The following is a 25832-nucleotide window of genomic DNA, read 5'->3' as shown; positions in this document are numbered from 1 at the left end:
GAATGAGAAATCTGAGATGATGAGATTTTTTTTTTCTTAAAGGGACTGGGCATTAGTTGAAAATGACTCTTTAAATTATTATATTTCAATGAGGTTTAAGCAAAGAAGACTGAAACTTATTTTCCCCATCAGAAAGTGGGGAGAGAGCTTTAGAGAAAGGCCAAGCTAGATACAGAGAAAATAAAAGACTTGCATTTTCTCTGCACGTGATTTGTTCTGCGAAATATTTTCGTGATTCTGCTACATGAATTGATAGCTGGAGTTTAGGAAACACTGGAATAAGGTTTAGCACAGACCAGCTGGCAGATGCAGATGATGCCTTCCTGGCCCAGATTCCAAAACTTACCCAGAAATTAAATTTATTTCAGATATAACCTTTCACTTTTCTGGAAAACAGTTGGAAGTGCAATTCAGCAAAGATCAGAATATCTGACAAGGTTGTGACTTGCTGTGCTAAGAAATTCACCTCCAAAACAGATCTAGGTGCAGCTAGGGGACTTGCTACTATTCTGGACCTAATTCTGAACAAAATAGAGGGTTTGGGGAAATCCACAAACCATCAGAGAAAAACTCCATGTTCTCTCTGGCTCATTCAAGTCAAGAATAGAACACTAATACTAATAATTAATACATCTGTGACCAGAGTTTCCCAAAGAAAGTTTTATGAAATATAAGCCCTAAGAGATGCTCCTTGCACAAAGAGTTCTGCGATCAAATATGAAAGTGAGGCCGGGCGTGGTGGCTCACACCTGTAATCCCAGCACTTTGGGAGGCCTAGGTCGGCGGATCACCTGAGGTCAGGAGTTTGAGACTAACGTAACCAACATGGTGAAACCCTGTCTCTACTAAAAATACAAAATTAGCCAGGCGTGGTGGCACACACCTGTAATCCCAGCTACTTGGGAGACTGAGGCAGGAGAATTGCTTGAACTTGGGAGGTGGAGGTTGTGGTGAGCCGAGATCACACCATTGCACTACAGCCTGGGCAACAGAGTGAGACTCCGTCTCAACAACAACAGCAACAACGAACCACACACACAAAATATGAGAGTGAGACTACTCATACTGTTTTCTCCTCTTGATGATTCAAAATACACATGATGTACTTATGTGTACTAAAGGCTCCAAGAACCTTACCTTCTTTTTTTTTTTTCTTACCTTCATTTAACTTGATGTTTCCTAACTTACTTAGCTTCACAATATTCTTAAAGTATATAAATAGCCATTGACATACAATGGAATGAAGTGTATTAATGATACACTTTGGGAAGTGCCATATTGTTTAGATTCATTTTATTTCTGACAGAAAAAAAGACATGAGTGTAATTTGATGGTTTTAGAATCAGGAAAAAAAAGTGACTCAAGAAGTTTGATAAAGCAGTGGCATCATTAAGCGATGAATGATAAATAGATTTTACCTCTGCCCTTCTCTATCAGCCACTTCCCAAACCACCCTAAACACATCTGCAGTCTTAGTAAAAGTACTGAGATTGAAAATGCCCTAGCAGTCCTCGACTTAAGCCCATGTTATAGCAATTCTGAAGCTACTATTGAACAGGCCAATACTGTAATTATAAATAATCATAATAGCAGGGGTAGAGCAGAGGTATTAAAGAAAGCTGGTGTAGTTACAAAATTATCTCTCTGATGTTCTAAAATTAGAAGAGAGTATATTGAGCAAATGGCAGCCCTTATAAACATCAGGGCAGGCATTTTGCAACACAGTGCCTAGCATAATGGACATATCTAGTAAATATTAAATAAATGAATGACAGTGTAACAGCAAATACATTTATTATGGTATTTGCATAATAATGACACATATTAATGACACATAAGCATAATGACACATGCTTTCAAAGGTCTAGGTCCCATGGAGAGCAAATAATCTGGATGATCCCGGATGGAAACTGGGTCTTTCTTTTTCTTTCTTTAGAGGTAGCAGAGAGACATGGTTTAACAGGAGACTGACAGGGAAAGGTGAATCCTTTTTTCGTTTTGTTTTTGAGATGGAATTTTATTCTTGTTGCCCAAGCTGGAGTGCAATGGCAGCATCTCGGCTCACCGCAACCTCCGCCTCCCGGGTTCAAGCGATTCTCTCACCTCAGCCTCCCGAGTAGCTGGGAATACAGGCATGCGCCACCACACCCGGCTAATTTTGTATTTTAATAGAGACGGGGTTTCTCCATGTTGGTCAGGCTGGTCTTGAACTCCCAATCTCTGGTGATCTGCCCACCTCGGCCTCCCAAAGTACTGGGATTACAGGTGTGAGCCACCGTGCCCAGCCTGAAAGGTGAATCTTTTAGGAGTGGAGAGGAGAAAGCTGAGTTGGCAAAGTGGTTGAGACTTATGCCCAAATCCCGTGAAGCATCCTAGAGGTGTTGGTGTATTGAAATGAGTATACCTGCCTGGATGACACCAAAGACCATGTTAAATGCTAAGGGTCCTTCAGATCATTCTGATTTAGAGGAACTATAGCACCAGTAGCACCACATACCTTTAAGAGCATTTAAGTTTAGGCATTTAAGTTTAGGCAACATCCTCAGCAGTGACTATGGAATGATGACTAGAAAGACCTCTAATCTACTGCCCTGTGCTATTCAATCCTGGTACAGCCAAATGAGGAGAAAGACATGAAAAAAATAGAGATTCAATGAACTGTTCACCATATTTGACAAGTAGAGGTCTTGGAGCCGCATTTGATTTGATTTCAAAAAACAAAGAAGCACAACAATTCCTATACATTAGGTATTGTGGGAAAAATTTACATTTGATCCTGAGCATTTATTCATAATTAATTTCGGATAAAGAATATTATTTGCTGTCTGGTATATATACTTTAAGACCTCACATTTTGTACTTTCAAAAAACACGGGAACAGTAGGACAGGTTGCCCCTGACAACAGTTCTCTCCCACAATCCCTCCCTCATTTGTCATGGGAATAGTGACCACAAGGAGACAATTCCTTCAGAAAAATTCCTTCATTGTTTTAAAAACATATGTCTCTGGTAGGCAGCTGGGTAGCCGATTGCAGGATTAACGATGAGTAAAACAGCTCTGCATGTAATCTGACTACCCTAGGTTCAGATATAGAAATAAATTAGACAAGGATTAAAATTATATTTCAGTTATCTTTGGGTGATTTAGATTTCTGTATTCATCTGTACTTTTCCTATGCTAGCATATTTATTTTTATAATCAGAAAAAATAAGAATAAAAGAAATATAAAAATTGTTTAAAAATATCAGTATTAGACTTCACCTTCCAGCCCTGGTGAAATGACTGATTTCAGATTTGCCACCCAGCCATAAACAACAAGAAAACTGAAAAAAAAAAAAAAAAAAAAAAAAAAAAAAAAAAAAAGATGAAATATCAAACAGCTGTTTCAGATATTAGATAATAGACAATAGAGGACTTTGACCCAGGACATAAGATAAATAAATGTGGTGAGGTATACAATTGCCTCAACATTCTGTTCGGAGGTTGTATTAGTCCAACTTCATGCTGCTGATAAAGACATACTGGAGACTGGGCAATTTACAAAAGAAAGAGATTTAATGGACTTAACAGTTCCACATGGCTGACGAGGCCTCACAATCATGGCAGAGGGCAAGGAGTAGCAAGTCACATCTTATGAGGATGGCGGCAGGCAAAAAGAGAGCTTGTGCAGGGAAACTCCTGTTTTTAAAACCATCAGATCTTGTGAGACTCATTCACTATCACAATGACAGTGGAGGAAAGACCTGCCCCCATAATTTAATCATCTCCCACTTGGTTCCTCCCATGACAGATGGGAATTCTGGGAGTTACAATTCAAGATGAGATTTGGGTGGGGACACAGCCAAACCATATCATTCTGCCCCTGGCCCCTCCCAAATCTCATGTCCTAACATTTCAAAACCAATCATGCCTTCCCAGCAGTCCCCCAAAGTCTTAAATCATTTCAGCATTAACTCAAAAGTCCACAGTCCGAAGTCTCATCTGAGGCAAGGCAAGTTATTTCTGCCTGTGAGCCTGTAAAATCAAAAGCAAGTTAGTTACTTCCTAGATACAGTGGGGGTACAGGTATTGGGTAAATACAACCATTCCAAATGGGGAAAAAAAATGGCCAAAACAAAGGGGCTAGAAGCCACATGCAATCTGAAATCCAGGAGGGCAGTCCAATCTTAAAGCTTCAAAATGATTTCCTTTGACTCCATATCTCACATTCAGGATGCACCGATGCAAAAGGTGGGCTTCCACAGCCTTTGGCAGATCTGCCCCTGTGGCTTTGCAGGGTATATCCCCCCTCCTGACTTCTTTCACAGGCTGGTGCTGAGTCTCTGTGGCTTTTCCAGGCACATGATGCAAGCTGTCAGTGGACCTAGCATTCTGGGGTCTGGAGGACAGTGACCCTCTTCTCACAGCTCCACTAAGCAGTGCCTGAGTAGGGACTCTGTGTGAGGGCTTCAACTCTACATTTTTCTTCTGCACTACCCTAGCAGAGGTTCTCTATGAGGGCCCCACCCCTGCAGCAAACTTCTCCCTGGGCATCCAGATGTTTCCATATATTCTCTGAAATCTTGGCGGAAGTTTCCAAACCTCCTATCTTGACTTCTGTGCACCTGCAGGCTCAACACCACATGGAGGCTGTCAAGGTTTAGGACTTCCACTCTCTGAAGAAACAGCCTGAGCTGTACCTTGGCCCCTTTTAGTCATGACTGGAGCAGCTGGGACACAGGCCACCAAATCCCTAGACTGCATACAGAAGAGAGACCCTGGGCCAGGCCCACAGAATGACTTCTTCCTCCAATACTTCTGGGCCTGTGATGGGAGAAGTTGTGGCAAAGGTCCTGACATGCCCTGGAGACATTTTCCCCATTGTTTTGGGGATTACCACTTGCCTCCTCATTACTTATGCAAATTTCTGCAGCCGGCTCAAATTTCTCCTTAGGAAATGGGATTTTCTTTTCTATTACATTGTCAGGTTGCAAATTTTCCAAAGTTTTATGCTCTGTTTCCCTTTTAAAACTGAATGCCTTTAACAGCATCCAAGTCACCTCTTGAATGCTTTGCTGCTCAGAAATTTCATCTGCCAGATACCCTAAACTGTCTCTCCCAAGTTCAAAATTCCACAAATCACTAGGGCAGGGGCAAAACACCACCAGTCTTTTTGCTAAAACATAACAAGAGTCACCTTTGCTCCAGTTCTCAACAAGTTCCTCATCTCCATCTGAGACCACCTCAGCCTGGATTTCATTGTCCATATCATTATCAACATTTTGGTCAAAGCCATTCAACAAGTCTCCAGGGAGTTGCAAACTTTCCCACATTTTCCTGTCTTCTGAGCCCTACAAACTGTTCCAGCCTCTGCCTGTTACCTGTTTCCAAAGTCGCTTCCATGTTTTCAGATACCTTTTCAGCAATGCCCCACTCTTTGGGTACCTATTTACTGTATTAATCCGTTTTCATACTGCTGATAAATACATACCCAAGACTGGGCAGTTTACAAAAGAAAGAGATGTAATGGACTTACAGTTCCACATGGCTGGAGAGACCTCATAATCATGCTGGAAGGCAAGGAGGAGCAACTCACATCTTATGTGGATGGTGGCAGGCAAAAAGAGAGCTTGTGCAGGGAAACTCCCATTTTTAAAAGCATCAGACTTTGTGAGACTCATTAACTATCATGAGAACAGCACAGGAAAGACCCATCCCCATAATTTAATCATCTGCCACCAAGTTCCTCCCATGACATATGGTAATTCTGGGAGTTACAATTCATGATGAGAATGGGGGGGGGACATAGCCAAATCATATCACAGGTACTTCCAGACTGTGGCACACAGTGGAAGACAAGAAGCAACACATAACAATCTTTGTCGGTTGGAAATACAGATATTAAAGTTTGAAAAAGCAGATGCATATGGAATTTATGGGAAATAGTTCCGGAGACAAGGTTGTTGAGCTACAGAGAGAATGAGTTTGAGAAATCTTCACAGAAGTTTTGCTGAGAAGGTTGCTGAATACTAAAATGTGCGTGTGTAAGCTGAAACGTCATGATGCTAGGCAAAGTACTTATGGAGAGCTGTAAACTGAACTATTCCTACAGCATACAACATGGAGGTCTTTCAAATTCTGACCAAGTGGAAATACTTTGTTGAAAAACTGGAGCATTCAGGCAACTTCCGGAAAATCACATTTTAGTAGAGGTGAAACTAGACTTAAAGTAAAGGATACTTTAGATCCACCCTAACAAAATTGATTTGAAAGTTATTTAACTGACTGACAAAACTAAGTTCAACATTTCTTAAAGATGCACAATGGGGTTCTGATATTTAGCCATATAAAATGTTCAGTATTCAATCAAATATTCTTAGCCATGCAAAGCAGTAAAAGAAGAAATACATAAGCAGGAGAGAAATCAGCCAATGGAAATGTTCAGAAGTGACAAAAATTACTGTATTAAAAAACAAAGACTTTTAAATAATTTTAAAATAATTTTTATATATATTTTCAAATATTTGAAGGAACTCATGCACGCCATGAAGAGATAACTGAGAGGTTTAAACTGGAAACAAAAAGAAGTTGTAGAGATGAAGAATACAGTATCTAAAACAAAATATTTACAAGATGAGCTTAAAAGCAGTTTAGTTACTGCAGAATAAAAGACGAAGATGCAACAATAGATGACTCTCCAAACTGCACTTGAGAAAGAAAAAGGACTTAAAAAATCAGAATCTTAGAAATCTGCAGTACAATATAAAGCAGGTTTAACATATGTGTCATTATATTAAATGCATTTAGAGAAGACAGAAAAGATATTTGAAGAATTTGATTTATTTTTCTTAATTTCATGAAAACTATAAAACCATAGACCCACAAAGTTTAACAAACATAAAAAACTATAAACAGTAACAGCTACAACAAAACACATCAAGATACATTGTAATAAAATAGTTGAAAACCAATGATAGAGAAAAATTATAAAGCAGCCAAAGGGGGGAAAATAATAGCTTGCATACAAAGGAAGGAAGATAAAAATAAACATTCACTTCTCTTCAGAAACTATGCAAGCCAGGAGATGATATGACATCTATAAATTACTGATACAAAAGTGCAACCTAGAATTCAATATACAGAAAGAAAATCCTTTTAACATCAAGACAAATAAGATTTCTCAGACAGACAAAACTGAATTTATCCAGCAAATATGTAATACTAAATATGTGAAAGAAAGTTCTTCAAGTGAGAACACAAGGATACCACAGAAAACCCTGGATCAACGTAAAAAGATTAGAGCAACAGAAATAATAAATATGTGCAAAGATATTCAGAATTCTTTCCTCATTGAAAAAAGTTAAATTTATTTTAAAAATAATTGACTATAACAAGTAAAAATGATATATCTTGGGATTTAACATATGTAGATTTAAAATGCATGACAAAGACAAGGGATTTGAGGAGATAACTGGAAGTACACCATTGTAAGGATCTTACATAACACTATATCTATATATGGCATACATATATATATGCTATAGTGCTATATGACTTTAAGATAGATGGGCATAAGTTAAATGGGGTATGTTTCAAACTCTCAATAAACTGAAATTGATGGAACATATCTCAAAATAAGAAGAGTTATTTATGACAAACCCACAGCCAATATCGTATTGAATGGGCAAAAGCTGGAAGCATTCCCTTTGAAAACCCATACAAGACAAGGATGCCCCCTCTCACCACTCCTATTCAACATAGTATTGGACATTCTGGCCAGGGCAAACAGGCAGGAGAAAGAAATAAAGGGTATTCAAATAGGAAGAGAGGAAGTAAAATTGTCTCTGTTTGCAGGTGACATGATTTTACCTTTAGAAAACCCCATCATCTCAGCCCCAAAACTCCTTAAGTTGATAGGTAACTTTAGCAAAGTCTCAGGATACAAAATCAATGTTCAAAAATCATTCCTTTACACCAGCAATAGACAAGCAGAGAGACAAATCATGAACGAACTCCCATTCACAACTGGTACAAAGACAATAAAATACCTAGGAATACAGCTAACAAGGAATGTAAAGGACCTCTTCAAGAAGCACTACAAACCACTGCTCAAGGAAATAAGAGAGGACTCAAACAAATGGAAAAACATTCCATCCTCATGGATAGGAAGAATCAATATTGTGAAAATGGCCATACTGCCCAAAGTAATTTATAGATTCAATGCCAATCTCATCAAACTACCACTGACATTCTTCACAGAATTATAAAAAACTACTTTACATTTCATGTGGAATCAAAGAGGACCCTGTATAGCCAAGACAATCCTAAGCAAAAAGAACAAAGCTGGAGGCATCACACTACATGACTTCAAACTGTACTACAAGGTTGCAGTCACCAAAACAGCATGGTGCTGGTACCAAAACAGACATATAGACCAATGGAACAGAATAGAGCCCTCAGAAATAATGCCACACATCTACAAAAACTAGCAATGGGGAAAGGATATCCTATTCAATAAATAGTGCCAGGAAAACTGGTTAGCCATATGCAGAAAACCGAAACTGGACCCCGTTTTTACACCTCATACAAAAATTAACTCAAAATGGATTAAAGGCTTAAATGTAAAACCCAAAACCATAAAAACCCTAGAAGAAAACCTAGGCAATAGACATTCAGGACATAGGCATAGGCAATGACTTCATGAAGAAAATGCCAAAAGCAATTGCAACAAAATCCAAAACTGATGAGTGGGATCTAATTAAATGAAAGAGCTTCTGCACAACAAAAGAAACTATCATCAGAGTGAACAGGCAACATACATAATGGGAGAAAATTTTTGCAATCTACCCATCTGACAAAGACGTAATATTCAGAATTTATAAGGAACTTAGACTAATTTACAAGAATAAAACAAACAACCCCATCAAAAAGTGGGCAAAGGATATGTACAGACACTTCTCAAAAGAACACATTTACTTAGCCTACAAACATATGAAAAACAGCTCAACATCACTGATCATTAGAGAAATGCAAATCAAAACCACAATGAGATAACATCTTATGCCAGTCAAAATGGTGATTATTAAAAAACCAAGAAACAATAGATGCTGGCAAGGCTGTGGAGAAATAGGAACACTTTTACACTGTTGGTGGGAATGTCATATTAGTTCAACCTTTGTGGAAGACGGTATGGTGATTCCTCAAGGATCTGGAACCAGATATACCATTTGACCCAGCAATCCCATTTCTGGGTATATACCCAAAGAAATATAAATCATTCTACTATAAAGACACATGCACACATATGTTTATTGCAGCACTATTTACAATAGCAAAGTCATAGAACCAACCCAAATGCCCATCAGTGATAGACTGGATAAAGAAAATATGGTACATGCGCATAATGGAATACTAAGCAACCAGAAAAAGGAATGAGATCATGTCCTTTTCAGGAACATGGATGAAGCTGGAAGCCATCATTCTCAGCAAACTAACACAGGAACAGAAAACCAAACATCGCATGTTCTCACTCATAAGTGGGAGTTGAACAGTGAGAACGCATGGACATAGAGGGGTACCAACAAACACCAGGGTCTATTGGGGGTGTGGGGCGAGGGGAGGGAACTTAGAGGATGGGTCAATAGGTGCAGCAAACCACAATGGCATATATGTGTGTGTGTGTGTGTGTGTGTGTGTGTGTGTGTGTGTAACAAACCTACACATTCTGCACATGTATCCTGGAACTTTAGTGAAATTTTAAAAAGTCATTTTAATAGGTATGTAGTGTTATCTTATTGTAAGAGAACTAAGCATTGCAACAAAGTATATTTTAAATAACTGAAATTCTGTTATTTTCAAAATATTGTTAAAAGATAACTGTACTGACAAGAATATGTTCCTTAATCCCATAACACTTTTTGAGGTGGATACACCATGATATGGTTTCAGCTTTTCTTTAAGCTCACACTGTATTTGACTTATTTTCATTCCATTCTTACTCTCTCAAGACTAGCGTCACTTCATAAATTCTTGTTGCAAGAGTTGCTTGTGGAAAAAAATGTATGTAACTTATTAAGAGCTTGTGTTCCTTTTACTCCAATGTCAACTTCCCAGTACTGGAACACACTTTTAGCAGGATCTAAACCTACCAAGCCTACACCTTGATTATAATCAGTAGAAAAGACCTGTTTTTCAGAATACCCATGGCAACCCCAAAAGCCAGAAACACATTTCAAAAAATGTGTCTCAGGTTGCACATTTGCCTTCATCCACATAAAAAATATATGTTTTTAAAAAGTTTCTTTGTAATAACAGTTTTCATTATGACAAAATTAGGTGGGTAACAGGTAATATGCCTTAGTATGTGAAGAACATTTAAAAGGACAGGAGATGTATAAATACTCTTGGAAATTTTCCTTCATTCAAAAAAGGAAATTATATTTAGACTACTCAAATAAACTGATTTTAAAACTGATGATTTTTTTCCTAAGCAAAAATCAATAATGTATGGCTCATATGCTAATGAATCAATTTTTCATTGCAGATCCTAAGTATAGTCCTGCAAATTTTCTTGGCTAAATCTCATCACAAGATAGTTGACTGATTGCATATTGCAGCAGCATAATGCTAGAGGAACTAATCTTGACTGATATTGTAGCTTTCTTAAAGGACACTTTAAAAACAACTGGTCTCGAGATTATAAGTTCTTTCTAAAATTCAATTCAGGTTATTGTTCAGGGTAAAAGAATTAAGAAAGGTCACTGGATGCATTGATTGTGGTGGTCCCAATTTAGTCACACAGGCTCATTCTTTGTCTAATTGTGTCATCCCAAATGAATAGCTAGATTTAATCAATTCTGATAACAAAAAAAAGAGTTATTCTCAGTAAATGGATTTTGCAAACCAATCAAATCAGGTTTTATGTCTATCAATCCTAACCCAGAAATATTCAACAAAAAGCTTTATAAAATGCAAATTTCTAAAAATTATAGAAATGTTCTACTTCCTTATAATATTTACTTTTTTCATCTTATATTCTCTTTTTATTTTAAGGAAATCAAGGATTGCACAAAAGGTCAATTATATTACAGTATTTCTACTGAATAAAAACCAATCTAAGTGTCATAATGGCAGGAAAATTATTTTTATAAATATTATGATTTTACCATGTTTTTAATTACAGTACAAAATTCTTTTCAAAAGTAATTATATGATAGAGAACTAAGAGTAACATATAATTCAACAAGCTTCTCTTCATAAAAGAATATTAGGGGATTATTTTTGAGTGAATTGGCAGTTTAATATATTTGATTTTCTTTCCAAGTCTCACTGTGTGCATCTTTTGTACTGCAGCTGCAAAGTCTGTAGATTGATCTCATCAAATCTCACATGCAAATTACAGTTCTACCTCCACACACATTGGGTTTAATAATGATAAAAATAGATGACAAATATGAAAGAGAACTAGTGCAAAAGTCTTAGTATAGCCACAAGCTTAGCATATTTCAGGAAAAATAATATGATGTAGCCCAGGGGCAGTAGACAAGGGGTGGAAGATGAGATAAAAGTGGTGGCCAGAGGCCAGATCCTACAGCGTATTCAAGGCCATGATAAGGAGTCTAGATTTTATTCTAAGGGTAATGAAAACACAAAGTAGTGTTTTGTGCAGGAGAATGACATGATCTGACTAACTTCTGAAAGGATCATCCTGTCTGCTTTGTGGCAAATTGGCCAAAAAAGGGCAAGGGAATAAGCAGGTAGATCAATTCAGAAGCTATTGCAAGAGTTCAGGAGAGAGATGATTGTGATCGAAACTAGGTTTGTAGTATAGAACAGAAACTAGGTTTGTGATCGAAACTAGATTTGTAGTATAGAGTAAGAGGTTGAATTCAGGAAATATTTCGGAGGTAGAACCTCCTGGATTTACTGATAGATTGGATGTGGGCATTGGGGGAGTTAGAAGAGATGAGAACACAACTAGGTATTTGAACTGAGAAGATGGGTGGATGATACTGTAAAGAAAAAGTCTGGCCGGGCGCGGTGGCTCAAGCCTGTAATCCCAGCACTTTGGGAGGCCGAGACGGGCGGATCACAAGGTCAGGAGATCGAAACCATCCTGGCTAATACAGTGAAACCCCGTCTCTACTAAAGAATACAAAAAACTAGCCGGGCGACAGAGCCAGACTCCGTCTCCAAAAAAAAAAAAAAAAAAAAAAGAAGTCTGTGGAGGACCAGGTTGCCTGTGAGGTAGGCGTGGATTAAGAGTCCTGTTTACAAATTTTAGGATTGAGATGCTGATAGGTTTGGCTCTGTGTCCCCATCCAAATCTCGTTTTGAATTGTACTCCCATAATTCCCACATGTTGTGGGAGGGACCCACTGGGAGAAAATTTGAGTCATGGAGGCAGTTTCCCCCATACTGTTCTCGTGTTAGTGAATAAGTCTCATGAAATCTGATAATTTTATCGGGGTGTCTGCTTTTGCATCCCCCTCATTTTCCCTTGCCGCTGCCATGTAAGAAGTGCCTTTCTCCTCCTGTGATCATTCTGAGACCTCCCAGCCATGTGGAACTGTAAGTCCAATTAAACCTCTTTTTCTTCCCAGTCTCCGGTATGTCTTTATCAGCAGCATGAAAACGGACTAATACAGATGCCTACTGAACATTCAAGAGATATTGATTAGGCAGTTTCATGTATGTCTAAAACTGAAGAGAGAGATCTGCACTTGGGGCATGTGTAGAGCTATGGAATAGATTGAGATTGGTTAGGTAAGAATGTAGGTTGGTAGAGGGTTGGGGCAGATTGCAGATACTCCAGTATTTAGAGATCATGCAGAGAAGAAGCAAGCAGACAATGAAAGAAGCCTGAAACAGTGTGCCCAGTAATATAGGAAATAAGCAGAAGAAAGTGGCATCTTGGAAGCCAAAATAAATTAAAAATGTTTTAAGAAGAATGGAGTGGGCCTTCTAAAGGAGAGTTGAAAGATTTTAGATAAAAAAGGCATCTTTGAAAAGTATTGCTTTTTTGTAAAAGGCAACTGAGAAACTGGGCTGTAGCTGGAGGGTGATATAGAGTAAAATACATTTTTATTTTTGCTTCTAATAATAGAAAAGATACTTAGTTTTTTTAAAAATTGTCCTTTTTCTATTTTCTTTTTTTTTTTTTTGATTTAGATTAATTTTATTGACAAGGTTTATAAGAACAAATTAAATATTTAAAATCGAAGGCCAATTATTAGGTCTCATTTAGTTGCTTATTTTGTTCACTTCTATTTACCTTTCCCTAGTGTCTGAGTAACTATCAAACAAGTCAAACCTGTGAAAAATACCTGTTAACATTCAACATATATATTTCTGTTCTATGATGCAAAGGTATTTTTCAACACTTAATTGGTACATCAAATGTGTCATTCTGTCATAAGCAGTATGTTTTAAAATTCAGATTTAATAAACTGATTTAAGACAGTAAATTGAAAGACAAAATTAGTCTCATTCAGGAGTGGTCCATTATGTTGATCATCTAGAATCAACACTGATTAGACAAACTTTAAAAGCCAGAGCCCCAACTCCAGAGAAACATTAAATTTCTTTAATGTAAAAGTGTATTATTTTTGAGACACTTTGTCAGCGAGATCCACGATTACTTGCACATTATATTCTGGCATTATTATCTGGTACTTTAATCGTAATCATGAAGGTGGCTGGGTTTCCTGTAAATATCAGCATTTTATATGGGCAAAAGCAGTTAATAAAAATCGGTTCATTTACTATAAGCCAAATGTGCTTGTACTTAATCCCACCCTTTCCCAAAGTTTTTGAAGCTTTGATATGTTGATTTTTGGTCTGTCCTTAATATAAAACGTACCTACAGACACTTTTACAGAGTTAATACTAAAATTACAAATTGATGACACTTTCGAGCAAAGCAGGATAACTGTCTGTTCCTTCAGTGTTCCATCACTGAGTTGACTTTCCCTGCTCCATCATACTGTCTGGCTGAACACTGACATTCCATAGTCTACAACTGTAAAGATACCTACCTATGTGAGTTTAAAAAGTGGTCTGCACAAAAGAAATAAAAAAACTTTATGTACAACAAATTGTTTTTTAAAAATACAAAAATAACATCTGTCACTTCTGTCATGCTAACAATCTGACATATATACACATGCAGGAGAAAAGTTCCAATTCAGTCATCTGGACAACTATAGCTTGTATATTTTTAATATGATGGACACACTGCTGCTGCATTTTCACACTGACAGAGATGTGTATTCAAAATATTTCATATACTAAATACTGCAATCTCTGTGTGTATAAATCCCAGTCATAAGTTTTTGTTCTACTTGATTAAAAGTATGCCTTAAGCAAGCTAATATTAAGCACACTAAAAACCACGACAGTTCAAGAATCTATGACCTTATATAAAGAAACCCAAAATGTACAAAATACAACTATAAAAGCAAGGAACAATTAATGCCATGCAAGATTTTAAACTAAAAATGGCATAGAAATGCAATTTAAAATAGCAAACTCAAATTCACGTAACACTCAAGATAAAAAGGTCAGCAGTAAGTTCTAATGTTGCTTAACAAGGATTTAGAAAAGGAAATACATTCTCTTTGCTGGTATAATGGTATAAATCAGATCTTTGAATCTATGGGAACGAGTCATCTTCTCTGTCCTCTATCTCAAGAAATTAGCTCTTTTACAGTTGTTTTTATGAAATCTTTTCTTTCAGTTAAATCATAAGTAGGATAATTTCCATAGACCTTTTTGCAAATCTGTTTCATTGTGACTTCTTCCAAGTTAGCACTGGCCAGTAATTTCTTTATTGTTTCCTTTAATTCTTCATCTGTAGGGGGTTTCTTCAACTTTTTAATTAAGGTTCATCATCTGAACTATCCTCAGACTCACTTTCTTTTTTGGAACTGTTTTGATTCTTCTGGGTGGTGCTGCCATCTGCCTTCTTAACATTGGCACTTTTCACAGATTTTTTACTTTTAGAAGTAGCTTTCTGTTTAGGTTTTTCTCTTTTGGCTGTCTTTTTTGGTGGCTCCTCTTCACTTTCTTTATCTTCATCATCTGAAGACTCTTCCTTGTTTTTCTTTTCATCTTCATCACTACTAGATTCATCTGACAGAATTTCAGGACATTTGGTTCGCTTAGCCTTCCTTGCCATTCCAGAACTGTTCCGTTCCTTTTTACTGCCTTTGCTAGAAGTTTTTTTAGATTTTGGCAATGGTTTGCCAGAAGGCTTTGGATGCATTAAGAAATTCAAGATCCTCTTCACTAGTTCACTATTTACACCTGATCTCTCCAAATCAAGAACCTCACAGATGCTCTTTAACATGGCATTTCTAAACTTTTTCAACATTTCTTCCTTCTTTTTATACTGGACATTTCCTTTTTCAAACGGAAAGCCACTGAACTGACCCACATTCTTCTTTAATGAGGACACAGTGCCTGGCCTGTTGTAAAGCAGTTTGTGTAGATTTCTAAGTTCATCAGTTTTCTTCTTACTTAGAAAAAAATGTATCCTCTCAATTTCACAAAGTTTCTGCCCCTTTCCTTGTGCAATTGTAAATGGCTCTCTCTGTAAGGAAGAGACCTGCATTGTCAACCTCTCTACTTTCTTCTTTTCCCTCTTGCCTTCCACGATGAGACTCTTTTCTTTTTCCTCCTCTTCCTCCTCGTCGTCGTCCTCGTCCTCTTCCTCCTCGCTCTCCTCTCTGGGACCAGGCATTTCGGGTTCTTTCTCGGATGCGGGCTGGGCGGGGGTTCCCTCTCCCTCCGCAGCAGGGGCCGAGGCGGACGTGCTGTGAACCGCGGATCCCGGCCGCCACGGGCCTGGCACGCGAGGGCACGAGGAGGTTCTGGGAGGCGGCGGCTGCCGACGCCGAGGAGAAGGCGCGCGGGCCGCTGTCTAGCGTGACGCTCGCTGCCGCGCGCTGGGCTCCCCAGAATCAACAAGATTTTCAAAATGGCAGTTCGGGAAGGAGAGCGGGAATGCGGCGACCAATCAGGGCCGCGAGCTGGGAGTTGGCGGGCGCCGGGCGGGGGAAGCGGGGTGGCCGGGCGCCTCCGCGGGAAGCCCGGGCTGGAGGGACCGCGAGGGGTCGCCTCGGCCGCGGGCGGAGGGCTCTATTTTCATTTCTGATGGAAGTGACCTAGTAGAAAGGGAGGAATGTTTGATATACAAGAGACAAGGAAACGTTTATTGCAGGAGTGATTTCTTCAACAGGGTGAGAGGATATGAAATCCAAAACGCAGTTGAGGGGTTAGTCTTAGATAGTTATCAAGTGCTACTTTCACAATAGCAGGAAAAATTTAAAGGAGTTTTGATACAGATGCAGGGAGGTTGAGAGTTAATTTAAAGGAGTTTTGACACAGATGCAGGGAGGTTGAGAGTTTGGGATTTGGAAAGATGTCAAAATTTCTGATTTAGCTATGCAAGTGAAAACAATTCAGGGGCATAAAAGATTATTGTAATCAGTTCTACAAATTCAAACATCTAGCTTAGACCTTGACTCAGACTCCCTAGTTATAAGTCATTGCTGCATATACTCTTGCACAAGTTATTATAACATTCAAAATATGTTCATGAAGCATGTGTTAGAGAAATTAAGTCAGTAAGTACTTGTTTTCATTTCACAATCTAATTTGATGAAAGCAATTCCAAATTCTCTGGAAATTATTTTTATTGCAGTGGCTACAGAATGGTTTGCTTTAGAGAAAAAGGTCCCATAATCTTTGATAAAATTGAAGGTAGAATCAATGATATTTGATTCTGATTGATCTAGGGCTTAGTGAACTGTAAAACTCCTGGGCCATTTTGCTAAGCAACCTGGAAGCTCTTTATCCCCTTTCATCACATCCTAGGAAACCTGCCAACTGCATGTTTTGGAAACAAAAAGTTTATTCAGAGTTTTTCAGCTCACAATACAGTCAATTATTTTCAGTGTGCAGACACTATATGCTGACACAGTAGAAAGTTATTTTGGGAAGCAGGGTCTCCAATCTGTATTTTCAGGCATTGATTAGAGACTCTAAGAATAGAAACATGATGCAATGTGCTGGGAAACAAGAGAGCTAATTTATTCCAATCGTCCAATCACTAGCTCAAGTCCTACTATCCTCTATCCCCACACACAAAAAATAATTCTCTGTGTTGCAAGTTAAGATGACATTTTCAGAATCCAGCACATCAGAGCTCTTAGACATTATCTAGTTTAGCACCTTCTATGTATAAATAGGTAAACCTGAGACCTCCATGAGGCTAGGGACTTACCAAAGTTTACCCAGCATATGCATGGTATAATCCAGACTTCCTGACTCCTTCACCATGCTTTTCAGCTCCTCTTTCTTGTCTCTTTACTATGGCAAAAAATATTCTCTGAGCAGTCAAAGTGGTCAGGTTGACTCCTGGTATGACATGTACTACAAGCGTCTAGAGCAGCTGCCCCAGAAACCATAACAAAACCCACTTTAAGGATAAAGAGCAAGAACCAGAAACTCATAAGGCAGAAGAAGCAGGAAAGTAATATAAGGAGAGAAATAAAGGGATAAAATGTCCTAAACTAAGGGCAGGAAAAAAATCTAGCATGGGGAAAAATTAAGAAGAAAAAATCTGGCATGAGGAAAATGGAAGAGGGATCTACAAATTGTTTGAGATGGAGGGGCAGAGAGGAAGATGAATTGTGTGGTGCGCTCTATCAGACTGATGAGGACAACCCAACCTAGCTGCCCTGACTCTTCCAAAGGCCACTCTATTTCATGCTTTTGATTTATCTTACCACTGACGGAGATAAACTTTCTACCTACCTACTCTTTTTCCTGTGCCCTACTTTTGCTGTAATCTTTTTGTTTGGGAATTCATGGCTTTAAAACTAAAGATTTCTTTACAAGTATAAAGAAATCAGAGTTTATAAAGCACTTACATATATATTATTTCCTTTCGGTCTCACAATAAATTTATGAGGTAGATTCTATCTATGACTCTCCAGAAAGGTATATGGGTAGACAGAGAGAAGCTAGAGATTAGGAAGGGTCATTAAACTAAGTGTCCTATGGAAACACTCCAAATCAAGGAGGACTTTTCAAATGGGGCTAGGAGAAACTCAAGGCCACAAGCAAGAACAAACTAAATTATATATCCAAGTGCCATGATGACAGTAGGAAAATAAGGAGATGCAGACCAAGGAAATTGATGTACTGTGTCAAAGAATAAGGGTGAAAAGTGGATGAATCTAATTGATTCAGAAATGTTGGTATCTGCAAACCTTAACAATGCTGTAGAATGCCCCTTTAATGTAAACTCAGACTGCCACAATGTGGAGTAACATTTCAAGAGAGCCATGCTAGGGGATGACATTAGCAAGATGGCAGAACAGAAAATCTTTGTCTCCATTGCTGCCACAGAAAGTTCGTCTAGCAACTACCCACAGACCAGAACATCTTTTGAAAACTCCTCTACATGAAAACAATCCTAAGACACAGGTGTGGTTGAAAAACTGAATGAAATCCAAATTGGAGGGTAAAAAGAATGCCCTTATTCCAACCATGTCAGCCCTCCCATTCCCTCAAGTTGACACACCACAAAGAGGATTTCCCTGGTCCCAAGGTTGCTACAGAAGGGAAAGAGAACAAGAGACACTTCCAAGGATCACTTTGTTCTCACAGGATAGGGAATACGAGGGGAAACATTATGGCTACACCACTGCATGTTAGATAAAAACAAAGAAAGGAGGCAGAGGTCACAGTGAACAGCATGCAGATATTGGTGGTACCTCTGTGCTTCTGTCAGCTGTGGTGCCAGATCAGAGATACTAGCCAACCTCATGGCAAAGATACTAGCCAACACATACGCAAAGATGAGCTGGTTGCATCAAAAACACGGTGGAAAGTTCAATCTAGCTTGAATTTCTAGATAGCTAGTCTCCACGCCCAGCTTCAGATCCCACTTCAGTGACCCTGCCCAAGCAAGGAGAATCCCACCTTCGCACATTTCAGAGAAGCAAAATGATTAGACGGCTTGACCCAGAAAGTCAGGCAGTGGCTTTACTTAGCCAAAAGCTCACTCAGTGTCCCTTCTCAGACAGGGAGACTCTCACTTCTGTGCATTTCATAGAAGTATAGGGAATATAACTGCTTGACCAGGAACATCTAACAACTGTTTAACTCAACCAAAAGCCCACCCCACTGCTCCACCCTGAAGGGAGGCAATCTGAAACTGTGCATTTTTAAGGAATATAGCTTCCCGTGCTGCCTATCCTGAACTGCAACTCTACCTAACCTCAAAGCCCAGCCAGCATCCCTGCCCAACTGCAGAGCCCAAGTAGTAAAATTACCCAGCTAAGGTACATGTGTTGTGACCAGTCTCAAAAGAAATCATCACTATACCCAGCCAGCAGCTCTGTCTGACAGTAGAGCCCAGCCAGTGGTCTCACCAGATAGCACAGCCCAACAAGCAGCCCCACTCACAATCAGAACAGCGGCAGCAGCTTAGCCAACTATAGAACTTACAAGAAACTCTGCCTGTCCAAGGTTGTCACCCTCTGGTCATAACAGAAGCACAGGCTAGACTAAATAATGAAGGACTATCCCTTCAAAGAACACCTATAAAGTCCAGAAACGTTGTCCCCTCAAATGTGCAGACAACAATGTAAGGACACAAAGAGTACTAAAAACAATGGAGAAGCATGACTCCTCCAAAAGAAAATCATAAAGTTTCAATAGAAAGCTTCAACAGCAGACTCTCTCAAGCAGTAGAAAGGACCACTGAACTAGAAGAGAGAACAGTTGAAAGTATCCAGTCAAAGGAACAAAAAGGCAAAAGAATAAAGTATAATAAGGAAAGCCTACAGGAATTATGGAATATCATCAAGAGACCAAACATCACATAAGAAGAGCTGCAGAAGGAGAAGACAAAAAGCAGAAGGAAAGAAATGAAGATCAGAGCAGAATTAAATGAAACAAAGTGTAGAAAAACAATATGAAAGATCAACAAAAGAAAAAGTTATTTTTTGAAAAGATAAACAAAAATGATAAACTTTTATCTTGATTACCTAACAAAAAAGAGATGTCTTAAATAAAATCAGAAACGAAAGAGATGTTACAACTGATACCACAGAAATACAAAAGATTGTAACAGATTACTGTGACCAGCTATATGCCAACAAATTTGAGAACATAGAAGAAATAGATAAATTTATAGACATATACAACCTACCAAGGCTGAATTATAAGAAAACAGAAAATTTGAATAGGCCAATAACAAGTAAGGGGATTGCATCAGTAATAAAAGCTTTTCCATCAAAGTAAAGCTCAAGACCTGATGGCTTCACTGCTGAGTTATATCAAACATCTAAAAAAGAAATAATACCAATCCTTCTCAAACCTCTTCTAAAACTTTAAAGAAGAAGAAATATTTACAAACTCTTTTCGTCAAGGTCAGCATTACCCTGATACCAAAGCCAAACAAGGACATTATAAGAAAAAAAAATTAGATGTGTGGTATTATTTCTGAGGACTCTGTTCTGTTCCATTGGTCTATATCTCTGTTTTAGTACCAGTACCATGCTGTTTTGGTTACTGTAGCCTTGTAGTATAGTTTGAAGTCAGGTAGTGTGACGCCTCCAGCTTTGTCCTTTTGACTTAGGATTGTCTTGGCAATGTGGGCTCTTTTTTGGTTCCATGTGAACTTTAAAGCAGTTTTTTCCAATTCTGTGAAGAAAGTCATTGGTACCTTGATGGGGATGGCATTGAATCTATAAATGACCTTGGGCAGTATGGCCATTTTCACGATATTGATTCTTCCTATCCATGAGCATGGTATGTTCTTCCATTTGTTTGTGTCCTCTTTTATTTCACTGAGCAGTGGTTTGTAGTTCTCCTTGAAGAGGTCCTTTACATCCCTTGTAAGCTGGATTCCTAGGTATTTTATTCTCTTTGAAGCTATTGTGAGTGGAAGTTCATTCATGATTTGGCTCTCTGTTTGTCTGTTACTGGTGTATAAGAATGCTTGTGATTTTGGCACATTAATTTTGTATCCTGAGACTTTGCTGAAGTTGCTTATCAGCTTAAGGAGATTTTGGGCTGAGACAATGGGGTTTTCTAAATATACAATCATGTCATCTGCAAACAGGGACAATTTGACTTCTTCTTTTCCTAACTGGATACCCTTGATTTCTTTCTCTTGCCTGATTGCCCTAGCCAGAACTTCCAACACTATGTTGAATAGGAGTGGTGAGAGAGGGCATCCCTGTCTTGTGCCAGTTTTCAAAGGGAATTTTTCCAGTTTTTGCCCATTCAGTATGATATTAGCTGTGGGTTTGTCATAAATAGCTCTTATTATTTTGAGGTACGTTCCATCAATACCGAATTTATTGAGCGTTTTTAGCATGAAGGGCTGTTGAATTTTGTCAAAAGCCTTTTCTGCATCTATTGAGATAATCATGTGGTTCTTGTCTTTGGTTCTGTTTATATGCTGGATTATGTTTATTGATTTGCGAATGTTGAACCAGCCTTGCATCCCAGGGATGAAGGCCACTTGATCATGGTGGATAAGCTTTTGGATGTGCTGCTGAATCCGGTTTGCCAGTATTTTATTGAGGATTTTTGCATCGATGTTCATCAGGGATATTGGTCTAAAATTCTCTTTTTTTGTTGTGTCTCTGCCAGGCTTTGGTATCAGGATGATGTTGGCCTCATAAAATGAGTTAGGGAGGATTCCCTCTTTTTCTATTGATTGGAATAGTTTCAGAAGGAATGGTACCAGCTCCTCCTTGCACCTCTGGTAGAATTCAGCTGTCAAGAAATGGGGAAAGGATTCCCTATTTAATAAATGGTGCTGGGAAAATTGGCTAGCCATAAGTAGAAAGCTGAAACTGGATCCTTTCCTTACTCCTTATACGAAGATTAATTCAAGATGGATTAGAGACTTAAATGTTAGACCTAATACCATAAAAACCCTAGAAGAAAACCTAGGTAATACCATTCAGGACATGGGCATGGGCAAGGACTTCATGTCTAAAACACCAAAAGCAACGGCAGCAAAAGCCAAAATTGACAAATGGGATCTAATTAAACTAAGGAGCTTCTGCACAGCAAAAGAAACTACCATCAGAGTGAACAGGCAGCCTACAGAATGGGAGAAAATTTTTGCAATCTACTCATCTGACAAAGGGCTAATATCCAGAATCTACAAAGAACTCAAACAAATATACAAGAAAAAAAAAACAACCCCATCAAAAAGTGGGCAAAGGATATGAACAGACATTTCCCAAAAGAAGACATTCATACAGTCAACAGACACGTGAAAAAATGCTCATCATCACTCGCCATCAGAGAAATGCAAATCAAAACCACAATGAGATACCATCTCACACCAGTTAGAATGGCAATCATTAAAAAGTCAGGAAACAACAGTTGTTGGAGAGGATGTGGAGAAATAGGAACACTTTTACACTGTTGGTGAGATTGTAAACTAGTTCAACCATTATGGAAAACAGTATGGCAATTCCTCAAGGATCTAGAACTAGATGTACCATATGACCCAGCCATCCCACTACTGGGTATATACCCAAAGGATTATAAATTATTCTACTACAAAGACACATGCACACGTATGTTTATTGCAGCACTATTCACAATAGCAAAGACTTGGAATCAACCCAAATGTCCATCTGTGACAGACTGGATTAAGAAAATGTGGCACATATACACCATGGAATACTATGCAGCCATAAAAAAGGATGAGTTTGCGTCCTTTGTAGGGACATGGATGCAGCTGGATACCATCATTCTTAGCAAACTATCACAAGAACAGAAAACCAAACACCGCATGTTCTCACTCATAGGTGGGAACTGAACACTGAGATCACTTCGACTCGGGAAGGGGAACATCACACACCGGGGCCTATCATGGGGAGGGGGGAGGGGGGAGGGATTGCATTGGGAGTTATACCTGATATAAATGATGAATTTATGGGTGCTAACGAGTTGATGGGTGCAGCACACCAACATGGCACAAGTATACATATGTAACAAACCTGCACGTTATGCACATGTACCCTAGAACTTAAAGTATAATAAAAATAAAAAATAAAAAATAATTATAGGTCAATAACCTTGATGAATATAAATGCAAAAATTCTCAACAAAATACTATTATAGCAAACCGAATTCAACAACACACTAAAAGAGTCATCCGTCATTATCAAGTGGGATTTAACCCTGGCATCCAAAGTTGGTTCAACATTTGCAAATCAGTACATGTGATCCATCACATTAACAGAATGAAGGACAAATTCGTATGATCATCTCTTTTGATGAAGAAAGAGCATTTGACTAAGCTTAACATCTTTTCATCGTTACAAATGCTCACCAAATTAGGTGTAGAAGAAATGTACCTGAACACAGGAAGACCACATGGAAGCCCACAGCTAATATTATGCTCAATGGTGGAAAATTGAACGCCTTTCTTTTAAGATCTGAAACAAGACAAGAATTCTCACTCTGGCCACTTCTATTCATCATAGTATTGGAAGTCCTTTCCAGGGCAATTTGGCAAAAGAAAGAAATAAAAGGCATTTAAAAAAGAAAGAAGTGAAATTGTCACTACTTGCTGATGATATAATTTTATATATAGAAAACTTTACAGACTCCACCAAAAAAACTGTTAGAACTAATAAACAAATACAATAATCCTGCAGAATACAAAATGAACACACAGAAATGAGTGGCATTTCTGCATGTCTAACAATAAACTATCCAAAAAAGATCAAGAGACCAATTTCATATTCGCGTGCTACCAAAAGAATATATATAGCAATAGATTGAACCCAGGTGGTGAAAGGCTTGTACACTGAAAACTACAACACACTGATGGAAGAAATTGAGTAAGATATGAATAAATGGAAAGATATCCCATGTTTATTGAGTGGAAGAAGAAATATTGTTAAAATGTTTATACTACCCCATCTACAGATGCAGTACAATCCGTATGAAAATTGCAATGTGATAAACAGAATTTTTAAAAATTATATGATCTTCTAAATAGATGCAGAGACATTATTTGATAAAATCCAGCATCTCTCATGATTAAAAACCATCAACAAAATTGGCATAGAAGAGACATACTTTTCTGGGTACGGTGGCTCACGCCTGTAATCCCAGAACTTTGGGAGGCTGAGGCAGGTGGATCACCTGAAGTCTGTGGTCAGGAGTTCAAGAACAGCCTGGTCAACATGGTGAAACCCTGTCTCTACTAAAAATCCGAAAAAAAAAAAAAAGCTAGGCGTGGTGGCGCACACCCATAGTCCAGCTACTCAGGAGGCTGAGGCACCAGAATCACTTGAACCTGGGAGGTGGAGGTCACAGTGAGCCAAGATCGCACCACTGCACTCCAGCCTGGGTGACAGAGTGAGGCTCTGTCTCAAAAAAAAAAAAAAAAAAAAACAAACTTCAAAGTAATAAAAATCATCTATGACAAACCCACAGCCAACATCACACTGAATGGGGAAACGTTGAAAGCATTCCCCTGAGAACTGGAACAATACAAGAATGCCCACGTTCACCACTTCAATTCAACATAGTACTAGAAGTCTTAGCCAGAGCAATCAGAAAAGAGATAAAAATAAAGGAAATCTAAACTGGAAAAGCGGAAGTCAAACTGTCACTGTTTGCCAATGAGATATGAATGTATATCTAGAAAATCCTGAGTTGAGTGTCCTGAGAGGTCAGATTGTTGTCAGACATGGACAATCGACATGGACATGAACATGAACAGAGTAAAATGGGACTTCCAGATTATAAACAATGGAAAATAGAAGGGACACCATTAGAAACCATCCAGAAGAAGCTGGCTGCATAAGGGCTAAGGTGTCCATGGGGCTGCAATGAAGTTGGAAATACATGGGTGGTTTTGCAAACAGTGTTTCCTTTGTTGGTGCCTTATTAAAAGCTTTCAAATGAGGATTTGCTGCATTTGTGGTAGCTGTAGGGGCTGAATATTACCTGGAGTCCCAGAATAAAAATAAGAAGCATCCCTGAAGATAATATCTGGAAGTATCTTAGTTGGTTTTTAACTCTCCAAAATAAGAGTTATTTACTGTAGCCTACTCATCTGAGTTTGTCCCTTAAAACATGTTAGTAAGATTTCATAAAGTAAAAAAAAGTTTAAAAAAAGAAAAAAAGTCCTAAAGATTCATCCAAAAATCTCCTTATCTGATAAACAAATACAGTAAAGTCTCAGAATACAAAATCAATGTACACAGATTAGTAGCACTGTTATAACCAACAACCACGTTGAGAATCAAATCAAGAACTCAATCTCTTTTACAACAGCTGCAAAATAAATAAATAAAATATTTAGAAATATACTTAACTAAGGAAGTGAAAATCTTACAAGGAAAACTAAAAAAACACTGCTGAAAGAAATCATAGATGACACAAAATGGAAACACATCCCATGTTCATGGATAGTTAGAATCAATGTTGTGAAAATGACCATACTGCCCAAAGCAATCTACAGATTCAATGTAATTTTCATCAAACTACCATCAACATTCTTTACAGAACTAGAAAAAATTTCTAAAATTCATAGGGAGCCAATAAGGACCCTGCATAGCCAAAGCAAGACTAAGCAAAAAGAACAGACCTGGAGGCATCACATTACCTGACTTAAACTATACTACAAAGCTATAGTTACCAAAGCAGCATGGTACTGGTATAAAAACAGGCACATAGACCAGTGAAATAGAACAGGGAACCCAGAAATAAAGCCATATCTAATACAGCCAACTGATCTTCAACAAAGCAAACAAAAACATAAAGTGGGGAAAGGACACTGTAT

General features: G+C 38.3%; 2 pseudogenes across 1 annotated transcript; one reads left to right on the top strand and one right to left on the bottom strand.

The window, feature by feature from the left end:
• Positions 1-13129: 13129 nt before the first annotated feature.
• LOC104659750 lies at positions 13130-15982 on the bottom strand (annotated as a pseudogene). Its single transcript, XR_747628.2, has one exon. The product of XR_747628.2 is annotated as a protein DEK pseudogene (transcript).
• Positions 15983-24734: 8752 nt separating this feature from the next.
• Positions 24735-25030, top strand: LOC115898639 (annotated as a pseudogene).
• Positions 25031-25832: the final 802 nt, after the last annotated feature.

This window comes from Rhinopithecus roxellana, chromosome 7, assembly GCF_007565055.1.
Source record: "Rhinopithecus roxellana isolate Shanxi Qingling chromosome 7, ASM756505v1, whole genome shotgun sequence".
NCBI lineage: Eukaryota > Metazoa > Chordata > Mammalia > Primates > Cercopithecidae > Rhinopithecus > Rhinopithecus roxellana.
The sequence above is the reverse complement of the archived record's forward strand: the minus strand, read 5'-3'. Positions and strand labels throughout refer to the sequence as shown.